This window comes from Miscanthus floridulus, chromosome 4 (genome assembly GCF_019320115.1).
Source record: "Miscanthus floridulus cultivar M001 chromosome 4, ASM1932011v1, whole genome shotgun sequence".
Taxonomy (NCBI): Eukaryota; Viridiplantae; Streptophyta; class Magnoliopsida; order Poales; family Poaceae; genus Miscanthus; species Miscanthus floridulus.
This window is the reverse complement of record NC_089583.1, coordinates 71,130,326-71,147,131: the sequence shown is the minus strand read 5'-3', so window position 1 is coordinate 71,147,131 and position 16,806 is coordinate 71,130,326. Positions and strand designations below refer to the sequence as shown.

Below are 16,806 nucleotides of genomic sequence, written 5' to 3'. Positions count from 1 at the left end.
TGGCCTTATTGAGAGGAAGAATAGAATACTCATTGATATGGAAAGGTCTATGTTAGTGAGTACAATGTGAGTCAATCTTTTTGGGCCAAAGCTATCAATATGGCTTTCTATTATAGCAACCGCTTATATTGTCACCCATTGAAAGAGAGGACACCATATGAGCTCTTGAATGGTAGAAAGCCCAATATTGCATATTTTTTGGTCTTTGGTTGCAAATGCTATATCTTAAAGAAAGACACTAGATTAAGAAAGTTTGACAAGAAATGCGATGAAGGATTCTTACTTAGATACTCCACTACAAGCAAAGCATATAGAGTTTGGAATTTGGCAAGTGGTACTCTTGAAGAGGTGCATGATGTTGAATTTAATGAAACCAAGGGTTCCTAAGATGAGAATGAGAATCTTGAAGATGTTAGAGGCATTCAACTTTTAAATGCCATGAAGAACATGGATGTTGGTGACTTGAGGCCAAGGCAAGTGATTGATGATGAAGATGATCAAGTGCAAGTGCTCTCTAACTCAAATGTGCAAGTTGACACTAATCAAGCAAGTACAAGTGGCTCTCATGACAATGTGCGAGATCAAGTGGCTAGTACATCATCTCAACCTAATGATCAAGCAAGTTCAAGCAGTGTTCCAATACTCCAACCAACTAATATTGCAAGGGATCATCCATTGGACACTATCATTGGAGATAGTTTTAGAGGTGTACAAACAAGATCAAGATTAGCTTTATTTTGTGAGCATTTCTCAATTATGTCATCCATTTAATCAAAGAAGATCAATGAAGCATTGAAGGATGTTGATTGGGTTAATGCTATGCATGAAGAATTAAACACTTCACTAGAAATCAAGTATAGGAATTAGTGGAAAGACCAAAGGGACACAATGTGATTCGAACCAAATGGGTCTATAGAAACAAGTAAGATCAAGGTGGGATAATAGTAAGGAACAAAGCAAGATTGGTAGCATAAGGCTATACATAAATTGAAGGTCTTGACTTTAGAGAAACATATCCCCTCATTGCAAGATTGGAAGCAATTAGAATCTTGCTAGCCTATGCTTGTGCCCACAACATCAAGCTCTATCAAATGGATGTCAAGAGTGCATTTCTCAATGGCTACATCAATAAAGAATTATATGTTGAGCAACCTCCCAGTTTTGAAGATGATAAGAAGCCCAACTATGTGTACAAGTTGAAGAAGGCACTGTATGGCTTGAAGCAAGCACCTAGAGCATGGTATGAGAGGTTGAGGGACTTTCTCCTCTCAAAGGGATTCATAATGGGCAAGGTTGACACCACTCTTTTCACTAAGAAGATTGGCAAAGACCTATTTGTGTTGTAAATCTATGTTGATGACATCATATTTGGATCAACCAATCAAGACTTTTGTGAAGAGTTTGAAAAGATGATGGCTAATGAGTTTGAGATGTCCATGATTGGAGAGTTGAGTTACTTCCTTAGTCTTAAAATCAAGCAATTGGAAAATGGTATATTTGTGAGTCAAGGCAAGTACATCAAACACATGCTCAAGAAGTTTAGCATGAATGATGCAAAGGCCATTAGTACACCAGTGGGAACAAATGGCAATTTAGATAGTGATGCAAGTGGCAACATGGTGGATCAAAAGTTGTATTAGTCTATGATTGGAAGCCTACTCTATGTGGCAGCATCAAGGCTAGATGTCATGTTTAGTGTGTGCATGTGTGCAAGATTTCAACCCTCACCTAGAGAAAGTCATTTGAAGGCTATAAAAGAGAATATTCAGGTACTTAAAGCATACACAAAATGTTGGTTTGTGGTATCCCAAAGGAGCAAAGTTTGAGCTAGTTGGTTACTCTAACTCAGATTATACGAGATGCAAGGTTAAAAGAAAGAGCACATTGGGCACATGTCAATTGTTGGGAAGATCACTCGTTTCATGGTCATCGAAAAAGCAAAATAGTGTTGCATTATCAACCGCCGAAGTCGAATACATATCCGCCGATAGTTGTTGTGCACAAATTATTTGGATGAAGGCCAACTTGAATGACTTTGGAGTCAAGTTTAAGAAAGTGCCTTTGCTATGTGATGATGAGAGTGCAATCAATCTAACCAACAATCTGGTTCAACATGCAAGAATAAAGCACATTGATGTCTATCACCATTTCCTTAGAGATCATCAACAGAAAGGGAACATTTGCATCGAGAGTGTAGGCACTAAAGATCAACTTACTGACATATTCACCAATCCATTGGAAGAGAAAAGGTTTTGCAAGCTAAGGAATGAGTTGAACATATTGGATTTCTCAAATATGTATTGATGCAACCCCCCCCCCCCACTTATTTGACATGCCTCTCCTTCGAGCAATCCAAAGTAAAAGTTGATTGGCATGCATACATCCTTTGCTAAGGACTTGCTTAGTGCATCTACTCACATTGTATGACACTCTCAAGTCTCTCAATATATGTGGTATTTGTGGATCCTCACCAAGGCAATAGCGGTGTTATACCTTCCTCTTCCTACAACTAAAGCTTATGTGGAGCTCATAGGAGTGGAAAAAAGCATGAAAGAGCATACTTGCAATACATATATTGTAAAGTCAAACCTTAGATCCAAAGAGAGTGGAGTCATACAATCAAATCAAGATGTGCATGTGTGTGGATGTATGGTGGATATATTTGGTGGCTAACCTAATTCTACTATGCTCCTTGAAAACATATCTTTCTTTTGAAACTTGGAAACAACTTTGTAAGAAAACATGGGCATCTAAGTACCCATTGTTCTAAATATATTGAACACTTGTCCTTTTTTCATCTTCCTTTTTTATGAATAACTTTTGCATAGCTACAAGCTTCTTTACTGTAACAAAAATTTTCAGAGATAGCAACAAGAACTTTGGAGCATTTATTTGGTGCATATCCTATCAAGAATATTTTTGGCGTTTACACCTAGTGTAGGAGTAAAATATTTTTGGGTGGATCTAGATGGAATGCCATGTTGTTGCGCCTACCCCCAATATAGGAGTAGTGCATATTTGGGTGGTGTGTACATGATCTTAATTTTAAGAGCATGACAAACCTCTTATAAGGGTCAACAAAGCTTGACTAAACTTAATGCAATGCAAGCAGCATATATGAGTAAAAATTTTCCTAATCTAAATATGATATATGGCTCTGGTAGGAATTCAAGCTTTGTTGTATAGGAGCTCATCATGTACGATTTTCACATTTTTCAAAAAATAAATCTCTAGAACTTTAGTGTTACTTGGAACAAGATAAACAGCAGCTCAGACCTTCTCATATCATATCCGTCAATTACCTAGACTTAGATCAAGCATATGCTACCCACGAGTTTCAAGTTCAGAGTAAATTCTTATATCAAAATAGTCGTATCCAAAACTCGGGAGAATTCAAGGCTGAAAACTAGGTACTTAAAAGAAATTACGATAGAGCAACTATTCATCATTTCCATTGCAAGAGATTATTCTCAAAGTCCGTTTATTTAGCTCTTAAAAATCAAACTTAAAGAAAACTTAACACACCTTTTATTTTGTTTTAAAAAATTAAGATCACACCTTGATATATATATAACTAGCTAAGATAAATTTTTATTTTGCTTTTAGTTTATTATGCATCTTTTTATTTCTTTAGCAAATATGAAGCAACTTAAAAATAGTAAAACCAAAAGGGAAAGAAATACTTAGCTAGATACATAGGGGATGCTCCTCCCCAAGTTGGATGTTATCGTGGTCTTTCGTAGAGTGAGTCTACCAGCAGAAGTCTTTCTCATCCATCTAGAAGTTATGTTCCTCATGCAGCGAGTGTAGCGACAGTTCAAGAAAATATACTTCGGATGGATGGCTTTACTCTTGATCATCCTATAAAATACTCCAACAAGAACACCAAAACTTGTCACACAGATTAGGATAAGGGGTTAGTGGTTAGCCATTTAGAGATTTGTTGTCCTTGGGGTTTAGACAGATTTCCTAATTGACAAAGTTATAGCAGGATATCTATTTAATATTTTTGGATTTTCTTATTTATGTATGCAGATAGAAAATATGCATGCTTGATATATATATATATATATATATATATATATATATATATATATATATATATATATATATATATTTATTTATGTCACCATAGTGAATATTCCCGTGGGTGTTTACAGACCGTAAAATTACTCATGTGGGGCTTAGGATTTTTATAATGTGATGATATACAATAATGAAATTTTTTATCTTCCTTTTCTAAATGCAATGCTAATGCAGACAAGTAAATATGCTAAAGTGAAAAGAATTTATGCAATGCTAGAAAGTAAATATGGATAACTACCGATATTACCTTATGGCTAGGGTTTGGATTTTTAAGTCCTCTAGACAGGACTTGGCCGGAGAAAAGTTCTTCACTCTTTGGGTGCATCATCCGGTCTCAGTGATGGAGACCTAGATGGATGCACATCTTGTGAGGATGTCTCTGATGGTGATGTCACCTTCTGTTTCTATACCTACTTGGTCGTTGGGTTTGACTTAGGCGGAGTAGGTTCATCTTTCACAACTTCTCTAGGTTTTTCATCTTCTTTCCATTTATTCTTTGGAGGTTGATTCTTTAGGTGTTGGGATGATCGACGTCTCCTCCTCGAGCAGATCTTCTTGGGCTGTTCATAAGTGGTATAACTATTGAAATAACAACATACCTTTTCTTTAGGGAATTGGAAGTAGACTTGTCCAGATCCGACGTAGATGATTGCGTTGGTTGTGTTGAGGAACGGTCTTCCCAATATAATAGGTGTATCATCTTCTTCTTCTTCACCTATGTATAGAACCATGAAGTCGGTAGGCGCAAATTGATCGTGTATTCTTACCATGACATCTTTTGCTATTCCTTCTAGAAATTGGATTTATTGGTCCCTATCTGCAATTGCATATATGTAGGGAACAAAGGTTTGTTACCCAATAAATACTCATATGTTACCTTGGACATTATGTTAAGACCCAATCTTATGGAAGATTCTTTGTCCAATGGTACACTCGATCATGGGTACACCTGGGTCATCCTTTTTAGCAAGGAATGGTGAAGCAAGGAGGTGGTCGTACTCTGATCAAAGTGTGTTGATCATATTAACTAATTCTTCTTGAGGCTACCCGGCCTTGTTCTTCCTCCTTCTCATGTTGTTCTTCTTCTTGGTCACTGTTGCCTCTTCAGGCAGGTATGGCGTCTATGGATGTTGAGGAGATTGTAGGATGCAGTTCTCAAAATAAAACTTCTCCTTTATATCCTTTATTGTGAAGCAGATCTTGGCACTGTCCGTGTAGATGATGGCTTTCGCGGTGCTTAGGAAGGGTCGACCCAAAATGATGGGTGCCCTTTCATCTCCACCTATTTCCAAAACCACAAAGTCTATGGGAACATATGATTGTCCCACTCGAACAATGGCATCTTCAAGAACTCCCTTGGGGTAAAGCTGCCAACACATCTTTGTGTACAACAAAGTATCTCTATTAATTCGATCATAAATTACCTTAGGCATGATGTTGACACTTGCTCCAAAGTCACAGATAATGTCTTGGAAAATATGCGGTCTAATGGTGATGGGGATGATAGATCTTCCTAGATCGCTCTTCTTTTCTGGCAATCCACTTTCACGTCGATGGTTGTATATAATAATATGTTGAATTATGAATATCAACAAGATTTTGCAGTTTCTAGATCTTCTGGTTGCCTCAGAATCTTACCTTTGTTGGACGGAGGAACAGCAGCTGCCCATTGAGCCATTTGAGATTCTATCATTTTATTAAAGCTATGTTGGTTCTTAATGGCAGAAGCAAAGCTATCCATTTTGTTATTTATGTCCTCTAGAATTTTATCATTGGTAGCTACCTTTCTCGATAATCTCTCTATAAGTTTGGATTGGCCAGTAATTAATTCTCTCAAGGGTGGTTGATTGAAATTATTAAAATTATTACCTTGATAGTTACCTTGGTAATTACCTTAGTAGTTCGGTCTCTATTGTTGGTTTCATCCTTGATTCTATTAAGGATGAAAGTAGTTGCTGTTGTTGACAAAGTTCACATCCTCTTGGGTTTCAGGACAGCTATTCCCTGAATGCCTAGTATTTCCACACTCTTCATATGTCATGCAAGAATCATGAATGCACATGACTTCTTGCTTCTCATTGGCTCAATCTTCAAGCTTCTTCATCAGCAGGTCCATCTTGGCAGACAACATGTCTACCTCCTTGAGTTGATGCATACCTCCACCTCTCTTATGGGTCTGAAGACGTTCTTCATTTCAACCTTGGTTGAAGGCTATCTTCTCCACAAGAACTATTACAGCTAGTATGGTGAGTGATAGGAATGCACCTCCAGCAGCAGTATCCATAGTCTCATGGGTACTGTTAGTCAACCCATGGTAGAAAGTCAGCATGAGTAGCCAATTCTCCATCCCATGAGAAGGGCATTTTGTAATGTAATCTTGAAAGTGTTCCCATGCCTTAGGGATAGATTCATCATGTTGTTGCTAAAAGCTTGAAATTCTCCCACGCGGAGCATTGGTCTTGCCTGTGGGAAAGAACTTTGCTAGGAAGGTAGTGGAGTAGTTATCCCATGTAGTATTTCTATCTTTGTTGGCGTAGAACCATTGCTTTGCCTACCCTAAGAGTGAGAATGGGAAGAGGCAAAGTAGTATGGCATCTTGGGTCACTCCTTTGATGATGAAAGTGCTATAAATCTCCAAAAAGTGTTGGAGATGTGCACTCGCATCTTCATGTCCCTTTCCACAAAATTGGCTTGCTTGCACCATGTTGATGAGGGCTAGCATGAGCTCGAATCCATTGTCTCCAACATTGACTATTGATCCAGTACGGATGTTGGTCGTAGTTGGAGCAAAGAATTCATGGAGAGTCCTGTTACCATGGCTTCAAATTTAGGTGTTAAGCTTCACCTTATCTAGTTGTCTTCCGACTTTAAAGCTGGAACTTCTTGAGTTTAGCTCTAGTCCTCCTGATTAATGCTTCTAGATCTTCAACGTAGTTTGTTGGAAGGTCAAAACCGGTCATACATTACCCTGCATAAGATACACAAGTAGACAAAACAAGGGTAAGCCTGCTTGAGGAGAGATCAATGGTTTTCCTCGATCACATCAATAAGTATAAGTTTATCAATACTTCCTTTGCCTAGCTACCTTCCCTGACAATGGCGCCAGAAATGCTTGTTGGTATTTATTAACTTGTCACTTGTTTAGTAGCCACCTATTATAAACATATATCTCCTAACAATACTTTACTATGTTGACATCCCTAGTGATGATGCCAGAGATGCTTGTTGGTATAACATAGCATTACTACTAGAATAATACTAGGTAGTTCTTTATTAATTTATGTGACTAGGAAGAATATAAATATATGAATGAAAAGGAGCTACAAGCACACAGATAATTATACCATTGTAGCACTTCAACTAGGAGTATTCTAGGTATCGTTATTTATATTTTTACCATAGGGAAGGTCTAGCATAGACATGTATTGATAACTTATACTATTGATGGAGAAGTAAACTATAACCAATATTCTACTCATAACAGGGGTAAGTCAAAGAATAAGATATATATACGATAAGTATTGATCATCAATAATGATAAATCACTCAGAGTACTCCTTTCTATGGCATTAGCATGGTCAGGTAGAATATTAGAGGAATAATTCCTAAGTCATTCTTAATTACAAGTCAAAACATACATTGATTAGTGCAATTACACCTAGTAGTTATGGCTAAGGTTATCTTTATATCTACACATAAGGGATACTACTAAGGAAGATTAGAGTTTGTTCTTCCTTCATAAATGGACCCTACTTGCACCAATATTCGGGAAGTGGACTACAAAGGACTCAACGGGAGTGTCACATCCACGATCTACCACATGACCCAGAATATAGGGTGTATCCATAGGTAAACAATGTATAAGCACCATGCTTACACAATGTCAACCACCCACCCTGTATACTTTAGAGTGAGCGCTATATGAACTTATGCATAAACATAATGATAAACTAGCTATACTAAGTATATAATCAAAGTAGACATTGAACATTATAACGAAGAACATGAATAAGATGAATACTAATATTGTCATAACAATTGTAACTAGCATATAAAAATAATGGAGGTATAAAAGAGAGGGGGTACAAAGATTATACCAAACCACATTCTTGACAAGATCAGGAATCCAAGCAAAGCCTGCTTGCCTCCCTCTAAACCTAGCCTAACTAGCAATGCCCTAGAATATGGTGGAGTTCTGAGGATGATTAGGGTTTCTATCTTCTCAAATGACTTGATGACTGGGGTTATGCCTTGGGGGTGTGGCAGGGGCTAGTATATATAGGCCGAAGCATCCAACATGAGCCCTTGGATCAAACCAACTTTAAGGACGACATAGATGCAACATAGAAGGCGGTGGAGAACCGATAGTGCAACACGGAGGCTGATAGTGGGCCCTAGGGGCTGGTCGACCAGCAGGTGGGGCCGGCCGACCCTACCTAGTAGCCTCTACCTCTCTGCCTCAGCATGGAGTCCTCTTGAGTCTTCTAGAGTCTTCTGGTGTCCGTTTCGCTGTGGATAAGCGCGATTAAATCTGACATGTAGGTCCACCTTGATGGTTTTCTGAATAAACCCTACAGAAAATATAGATTCACCAAAACTCATAAAATTTGTTAGTTTAAACCCCTAGACCTTTGTTGGTGATTATATTTATGCCCTTATGTATGTTATATTAATGGTTTATAATGGTTGTTAACTACCGTCAATAGCTTGCAACCCCAAGTGTACTGATAGCGTAAAATTCGCTTCGCCATCTTATTGACTAATCACTTGCTTTAGTGTTGTTGTAGAATTTTTTAATAGGTTATTCACCCCCCTCTAGCCATTAGGACATTTCAAAGGTAGATGCAAAATTCTATTGAAGGGATTGTGACGCCTAAGAGGGGGGGTGAATTAGGCAACTTAAAATTCTAACTCCAAAACTATGGCCTCTTTTTGTAATCCTAGCAAAACATATGCAATAGATAAACTATCTAGATGTGCAACTACGGTTTTGCTAGTGTGTTGCTATCTCTACCACAAACGTAGTAAAGTAATCAATGTAAATGCGGAAGCTAAAGAGCAAGGTAGAGATATGCAAACTCCCATCGATGACTCCGATATTTTTACCAAGGTATCGAGAAGCGCGCAAGCTTCTCCCTAGTCCTTGTTGGAGCCCCACATGAGAAATCCCTCTCAAGGGCCAAGCTCCTGGTCGGGTAACTCTATGGATAGCCTCGGGCCTTCCCCACGTGCAAGTGGGTCTCCGACGTGCCTTCCGGCAAGCCTCTCCTGAATGCTCCCTACCATCTTTACTATCAAGCTTCCGGCCAAAACGCCGTGGGCCTTGTTCCCTCTGGTACACGGTGGCGGACACACCACAAACTTGGTTGGTGTGATCTCACCAGACTATAAGCCCCTCCGATGTACAACAATGGTGCTCGCAAGCACCGAGTGGTAAGAGGTATGCAAACCTCACTAAACACTAGGCCTAAACCTAGAGCAAGTGCATAAGCGATGGTCTAATCAACCTAAGCACTTCGCAAAGCACCTATGCTAATCACCTGATAAAACACTAAGCACTATGCAAGTAGAGATCACTAAAATGGTGTATCAACACCCTTGGTATGTTTCCTCAACTCCACTCAGCTCAAATGGCCGGTTGGGGGTTGTATTTATAAGCCCCACTGAGAAAGTAGCCGTTGGGGATGAAATCCCGCTTTTCTGCTACTGACCGGATGCTAAACTCGTCCTGACCGGACATGTCCGGTCATCCCGACTGTTGGAGCCATGAATCACTGATCGGACGCTGCTAGCGTTCGGTTGACTGCCACCGAACGCGTCCGGTCGACTGCCACTAGAAGCGTCCGGTCGTAGTTTCGCCGCTCTAGAACCTCTCTGTACTCGATCGGACACTGTTGCTCTATGTCTAGTCGGTTGCCGCCAGCGTCTGGTCCAGCGTTCGGTCGCCTCTGCGAGCTCGTTTCTTCATGATCTTGCATACGGCTTGGTTCCTATCTTCATGCTTGGACTTTGCTTGATATCTTGGGTCTTCTCTTGTGCTCCTAAGGTCTTGCTTACACTATTGATCATCGGATCATCACATCGCCTTCGTCCAAGTCACGTCTTGCACTCTATTGAACTACAAAACAATCACTTACAAATTCATTAGTCCAATTTGGTTGTGTTGTTCATCAAACATCAAAATCCAAATGGGCCTAGGGTCCATTTTCCTTACAATCTCCCCCTTTTGGTGATTGATGACAACATGACCAAAGCAAGTAAATAATAAAATTTTTGAATTTAAAACTATCTACTTGCTAGGATGCAATGCAAGGGACAAGATTATATGATGCTAAAAGATACTCTATGTAAGATACTACATGCAAATGTATCTTGCCCTTGCAAGTGTCCCCATGTGGCATTATGGATTTAAGCCTGGCTTCCTACAAATTCTCCCCATTACTTAGACTAATCCATAATCCATTGTCCTCCCTTTCTTAGATCATTACCATTTGTAGACCAATAGGTCCTAAAAATGATGCTTGCTTTTGGTCCTCTAAATTCTCCCCCTTTGGAATCAAACACCAAAAAGGAAGACATTAGTAGCACAAGGGAGAGTCAAACTTTGTGATCCTTTGTAGGTAGAGTGGAATAGATCACAAAATTTGACTCTCATATTATATAGACTAAGCTCCCCCTAAATATATGCATACATATGGTAGAAGGCAAAGCATATGCATAATTAGCAAATTATTGCTCAAGGGAATTTAATCTATATAATGCATGAAGAAAGCATATAAATATCAAAATGAAATCAACATGATGATATCGGTTTAGAAATATCACATGTGAAAACCAATTTGATCTCTACCACTTGCAATAGATGTTGGATATTTGAAGTATGATGCTTAACTTCAGGGACTCCATTTTCCTTGCAATGAGACTACTACACACATGATAAACTTGAAAAGTTGTTAGTCTCAAAGCATCCCACTTGTAGAATAACCTTCCCCTAAATTTGTGCACACAAGTGTGGAATACTTGTAGGAAACGTGCACATTGATTTTAGAATCAAAATACCATTTGAAAGATGACATCACATGAATGTGAGGATCATTTTCAAAGATGATATTTGGGAGAGACTATCTACAATTCAGACTTCAGCACATATTAGATGAATAATTTGAAAGACAAGCTATGTGTCGTGCTCCTAAACAATTTTAAACCATACAGGTTTGCTCCAAGGGTTAAGAATGAAACCGAGCAATCCTACCATAAGATATACGTAGTGTATGCATGACAAAAGATATAAGCATGCAAATACAAACCTAGGCATGAATAGTAACTAGTATGCTTAAAGATGCAAATTTGTAAGAAATACCAATTGAAAGAAGTACCAATTTTAAAAGTAATGACATCTAGTTACCTAACATGGGAAGGGGAATTTGGGTCCACAGTATTCACTAACCCACTTGGCAATGACTTTGTCCATCATGATGCACCCCATGAAATGCACCCACGCTTTGCCAAGTCTCCAAATTCCCCGAAGTCCATTGGACTTCTCACTTCCCTTTTGGGATCCAAACCTTCTTGGTGCTTTTCATGTTGGAAATTATTTCCTTTGGCACCCACAAGCGTTTGACCCCATTGTTGGCTTGCTTGTTCACCTTGATGGCCACCACCTTGTCATTTTTCTTCTTCTTCAAGAGATAAGGTGTGGAGCCTTCTTATCCACCTTGTTGGTGTAGGTGTTGGAGAGCTTGCTTGTTTGCTTCTTCTCCTTCTTCTTTGCTCCTCCCCCATTCTTCACCTTGCACTCATAGGACTTGTGACCTTCCTTGTGGCACATGTAGCAAACCACGGTTTATCCTTCATCAAGCTTCTTCACTCCCTTGACGGTGTTATCTTGATGAAGTTGGGTTTTCTTCATCTTGCCTTTCACTTGTGTCAAGTCCTTGGTGAGTCAGGCTACTTCTTGCTTGAGTTGCTCATTCTCCTTTGCAACCTCTTGTGTGCAAGTATCTACAACAACTTTCTCAACACAAACTTCGTTGCACAAAGGTGAGTCTAAACATAAATTATTGCAAGAAGTAGAGGCATCCTTTTTAGACATGTTAAAGATGGAATTTTTCTTTTTAGATGCCTTGGGGGAGGGTTGTACTAACGGCTTCAAGATTAGCAACTTTATTAGTTAGCTCATCACAATGTTTGCACATGGTTTCCATTTTTGCAAGCAACCTTTTATAAGCATCTTGTGAGCTAGCTAACTTTTCTTTTAATTTTTCATTTTTCTTTACAAGTTTCTCATCATTGATTGTGCATTCATTTGTTATTGCACTAGCGTTAAGTTGCTCAATTTTAGTAGATAGTTCAACATTAAGATTAGCAAAGTTCTCATATTGTTCAAGCAAAGTTTTGTATGCTTCTTGTGAACTATCTAGCTCTTCTTTTAAACTCTTGAGCTTCTTTTGTTGACTAGTGCAAACTTTAGCATATTTAAGATTTTGTTGCACAATTTCATGATAAGAAGGCATATCATCATCACTATCACTCTCACTAGAGGATGAGCTTTCATTACCTCATGCCATAAGGCACACACTAGAAGAGCTTGATGATGAGTGCTTGCGGCCTCACCTCTTGTGATGGTGTTCTTCTTCACTTGAAGAATCATCCCATGATCTTATTGATGTGAGGGCTTGGTTCTTGCATGCCTTCTTCTTTGTCTTGGGTGTGGGCTTATTTAGACAAACTTCCACAAAGTGCCCCAACTCGCCGCATAAATACCATCCTCTCTTTCTTTGCTCATTTCTTTGATTAGTGAAAATAAGATCATGAATTTGGATGGGCACACCCTTGACATTGAGCCTTTGGATCATCTTCTCCACCTTGTTGATTAATTTGATTGATTCTTCATCAAGGTCAGAGGCGAAGGAGGAAGACTGATCATCATCACTTGAATCTTCGTCGTCATCATCATCGTCATCTTCGTCTTCGTCTTCACTTGAGGAGCTTGAGCTTGAGCTTGTCTTAACTTACTTACCCTTCATCTTCTTTTTCTCGCCACATGCAAGAGCTTTGCCTTTGCTTCATGAAGAGGCTTCTTCTTGACCCATCTTACGTGATATTTCAAATGCCACTAACTTGCCAATGACAATGCCCGGGGTCATGGTGTTCAAGTTCTCCATGTTGTGAAGAATGGTGATGATGCTTGCATATTTCTTTTGTGGTAGCATAGAGATGATCTTCCTCATGATATCCGCATCATCTAGCTTTATTAATCCTATTGAATGGAGCTCATTGATAATTAGATTCAAACGAGAATACATATCATGAACAAGCTCATCATCATTCATTGTAAAGGAATCATAATTTTGTTTAGCTAAACAATGTTTTTGCTCATGGACATTACTTGTGCCGTCATGGAGCTCTTGGAATTTTAACCAAATTTCATGTGCCATATTTAAAGTGAACACTTGGTTAAACACATCCATGCTAAATGATTCAAACAAGCAATTTTTAGCTCTAGCATTAAAATGCATTTCTTTTTCATCACTCTTTGTGGGTTTTTTGGGATTCTTGATGGGTTTCACCCCGTCACGAGTGACTCTCCATACACCCAAATCAACCGCCTCAAGGTGGCAAGTCATTCTAGCCTTATAGTAAGGGAAGTTAGTGCCATCAAAGTGTGGAGGCCTAAAGGTATCCATCCCAACCACTCTAAGTAGCGTCGGCTCAACGGTAGTTAAACCAAAGGTCCAAATTTGAGCCAACCGGCTCTGATACCAATTGAAGGGATCGTGACACCTAAGAGGGGGTGAATTAGGCAACTTAAAATTCTAACTCCAAAACTATGGCCTCTTTTTGTAATCCTAGCAAAACCTATGCAATAGATAAACTATCTAGATGTGCAACTATGGTTTTGCTAGTGTGTTGCTATCTCTACCACAAACATACTAAAGTAATCAATGTAAATGCAGAAGCTAAAGAGCAAGGTAGAGATATGCAAACTCCCATCGATGACTCCGATATTTTTACTGAGGTATTGAGAAGCGCGCAAGTTTCCCCCTAGTCCTCGTTGGAGCCCCTCACAAGGAATCCCTCGCAAGGGCCAAGCTCCTAGTCGGATAACTCCATGGATAGCCTCGGGCCTTCCCCACGCACAAGTGGGTCTTCGACATGCCTTTTGGCAAGCCTCTCCCGGATGCTCCCCGCCGTCTTCACTATCAAGCTTCTGGCCGAAACACCGCGGGCCTTGTTCCCTCCGGTACACGGTGGTGGCCACACCACAAACTCGGTTGGTGTGATCTCATAAGACTACAAGCCCCTTTGATGTACAATAATGGTGCTCACAAGCACCGAGTGATAAGAGGTATACAAACCTCACTAAACACTAGGCCTAAACCTAGAGCAAGCGCATAAGCGGTGGTCTAATCAACCTAAGCACTTCGCAAAGCACCTATGCTAATCACTTGATAAAACACTAAGCACTATGCAAGTGGAGATCACTAAAATGGTGTATCAACACCCTTGGTATGTTTCCTCAACTCTACTTAGCTCAAATGGCCGGTTAGGGGTTGTATTTATAAGCCCCACTGAGAAAGTAGCCGTTGGGGATGAAATCCTGCTTTTCTGCTACTGACCGGACGCTAAACTCGTCCTAACCGGACGCATCCGGTTGTCCCGACCATTGGAGCCGCGAATCACTGATCAGACGCTGCCAACATCCAGCCGACTACCACCAGACACGTTCGGTCATAGTTTCACTGCTCTGGAACCTCTCTGTACTCGATCGAACGCTGCTATTCTATGTCCAGTCGGTTGCCGCCAGCGTCCGGTCCAGCGTCTGGTCGCCTCTACGAGCTCATTTCTTCGCGATCTTGCATACGGCTTGGTTCCTATCTTCATGCTTGGACTTTGCTTGATATGTTGGGTCTTCTCTTGTGCTCCTAAGGTCTTGCTTATGTTGTTGATCATCGGATCATCACGTCGCCTTCGTCCAAGTCACGTCTTGCACCCTATTGAACTACAAAATAATCACTTGCAAATTCATTAGTCCAATTTGGTTGTGTTGTTCATCAAACACCAAAATCCAAAGTAAATGGGCCTAGGGTCCATTTTCCTTACATGCCCAACATGTAATTGGGCCTCTTTTGTCATGTTTAGCATAAAGAAAAATATAATAATAAAGAAAATGGTCAGAAAAACCAAAGATTGTGTAGGGCCATAATTTGGGTGTACATGCTTGCAAAAAAAATTCAAGCCATTTGGACATAGGTGGAATAGGAATATGAATGCGTGAATTTATTCTATTTAAAAAAAGAAAAAAAGATTATATATAATCATCACTGTCGTTTTTAGGAAACTAGCAGTGATGGGCTAAAACCGACAGTGATGGTAACTACTGACAGTGATGGTAACTATCATTGTCGGTTTAACTTTGAAAACCAACAATGATAACTATATTTTAAAAAAAATTAAAAATGTACCCAGCCTTAGGTTCGCGCACGGGTCTTGGGGTCCAAAGTAGTGGGCCTTAACTGCTGCGCTATCATAGTAGTTGCGTTAGCTATAGTTTTTAACTTTCTTTTATTTAGATATAGTGTAGTAAATTTATATTCAAAAATAAAACAAAATTAAAAAATTTGGCCCGCCCAGGGTTCGAACCCAGGTCTCAGGCTCAAAAGTGTATAGACTTAAACATTGCGCTAGGATAGTAATTGCATTAGTGTTAGTTTTTTATTTGCTTTTATTTAGTTATAGTGCAGTTAGGTGATTAAAAAATAAATCAAAAAGTTTGGCCCGCCTGCGCTACACAGGGTTCAAACCCGGACCTCGAGGTATAGAGTGCGGTGCCTTGACCGTTGCGGTAGAAGTATGCGTTCATAAGGAACTCGAAACTACCTCTACATAAAGGCTAAGCGGAACAAGCAGTGCTGCAGCTCATCATTGCCGGTTCTAGGCTACCATTGGCAGTGATGAGGCTTCATCACTGTCGGTTTGGATTGGCCACTGGTAGTGATGCGCCATCACTATATAACCAGAGCACGCGCTAGCGAAATATTTCGCCCTCTTTCGAACGCCTTCGTCACTCTCTTCCTCACACCGGTGAAGCACCGCCTCCACCTACCCTGCCTCCTGCTGCGCTCGCACCCTCCTCTTCCTCCACGCCGGTGATCGTTCTTCACCGTGCGACCGGCGGTCCCAAGCGAGGAAGCCGCCCGACGTCATGCCTCGCCCCGTGGTCCTTCACACCGTGTTGCTCCACACCGTCGTGCCATCCCCCGCGCCACCATCCGATGCCTGATGCCCATGTCTTCCTCGACACCGCCTGACGATATCCATGCCATGTCGGCGCCCTTGTCTTCCTCGACACCACCAGACCACCAACATTGCCCATGCCCTCATCTAGTCATCCACACCGATCATGCCCTCGTCCACGCCTGTATCTACCAAAGTCGCCCATGAACCGAGGCCCTTAGGAGCGCATGGAGAGCTACAACCGCCCCTCCCCCATGGTGAGTGCCTTTGGCTAGGCCCCTTAGGTGTTTGCTAAAATGCCCATGAGGATGACAGCAGCCTATTTATCCTTTTTTCTCTATATTTCATGTAGAAACACTTCAAATTTCCTTAGTAGCAAATGTTCTTTGATCTGGCGAACAAATTGGCTTAAAACACTATGGTCATTTGAAGCATGGTTGAATACATACTAGTGCTCAAACATACATTGAAATGAGTTAGATG

General features: G+C 40.3%; 1 non-coding gene across 1 annotated transcript; it reads left to right on the top strand.

Moving 5' to 3' along the window:
- The first annotated feature begins 6,431 nt into the window (after positions 1–6,431).
- On the top strand, positions 6,432–6,540 carry LOC136553034 (small nucleolar RNA R71). Its single transcript, XR_010782940.1, has one exon. It is a non-coding gene; the product is annotated as a small nucleolar RNA R71 (small nucleolar RNA).
- The last annotated feature ends 10,266 nt before the right edge of the window (positions 6,541–16,806 follow it).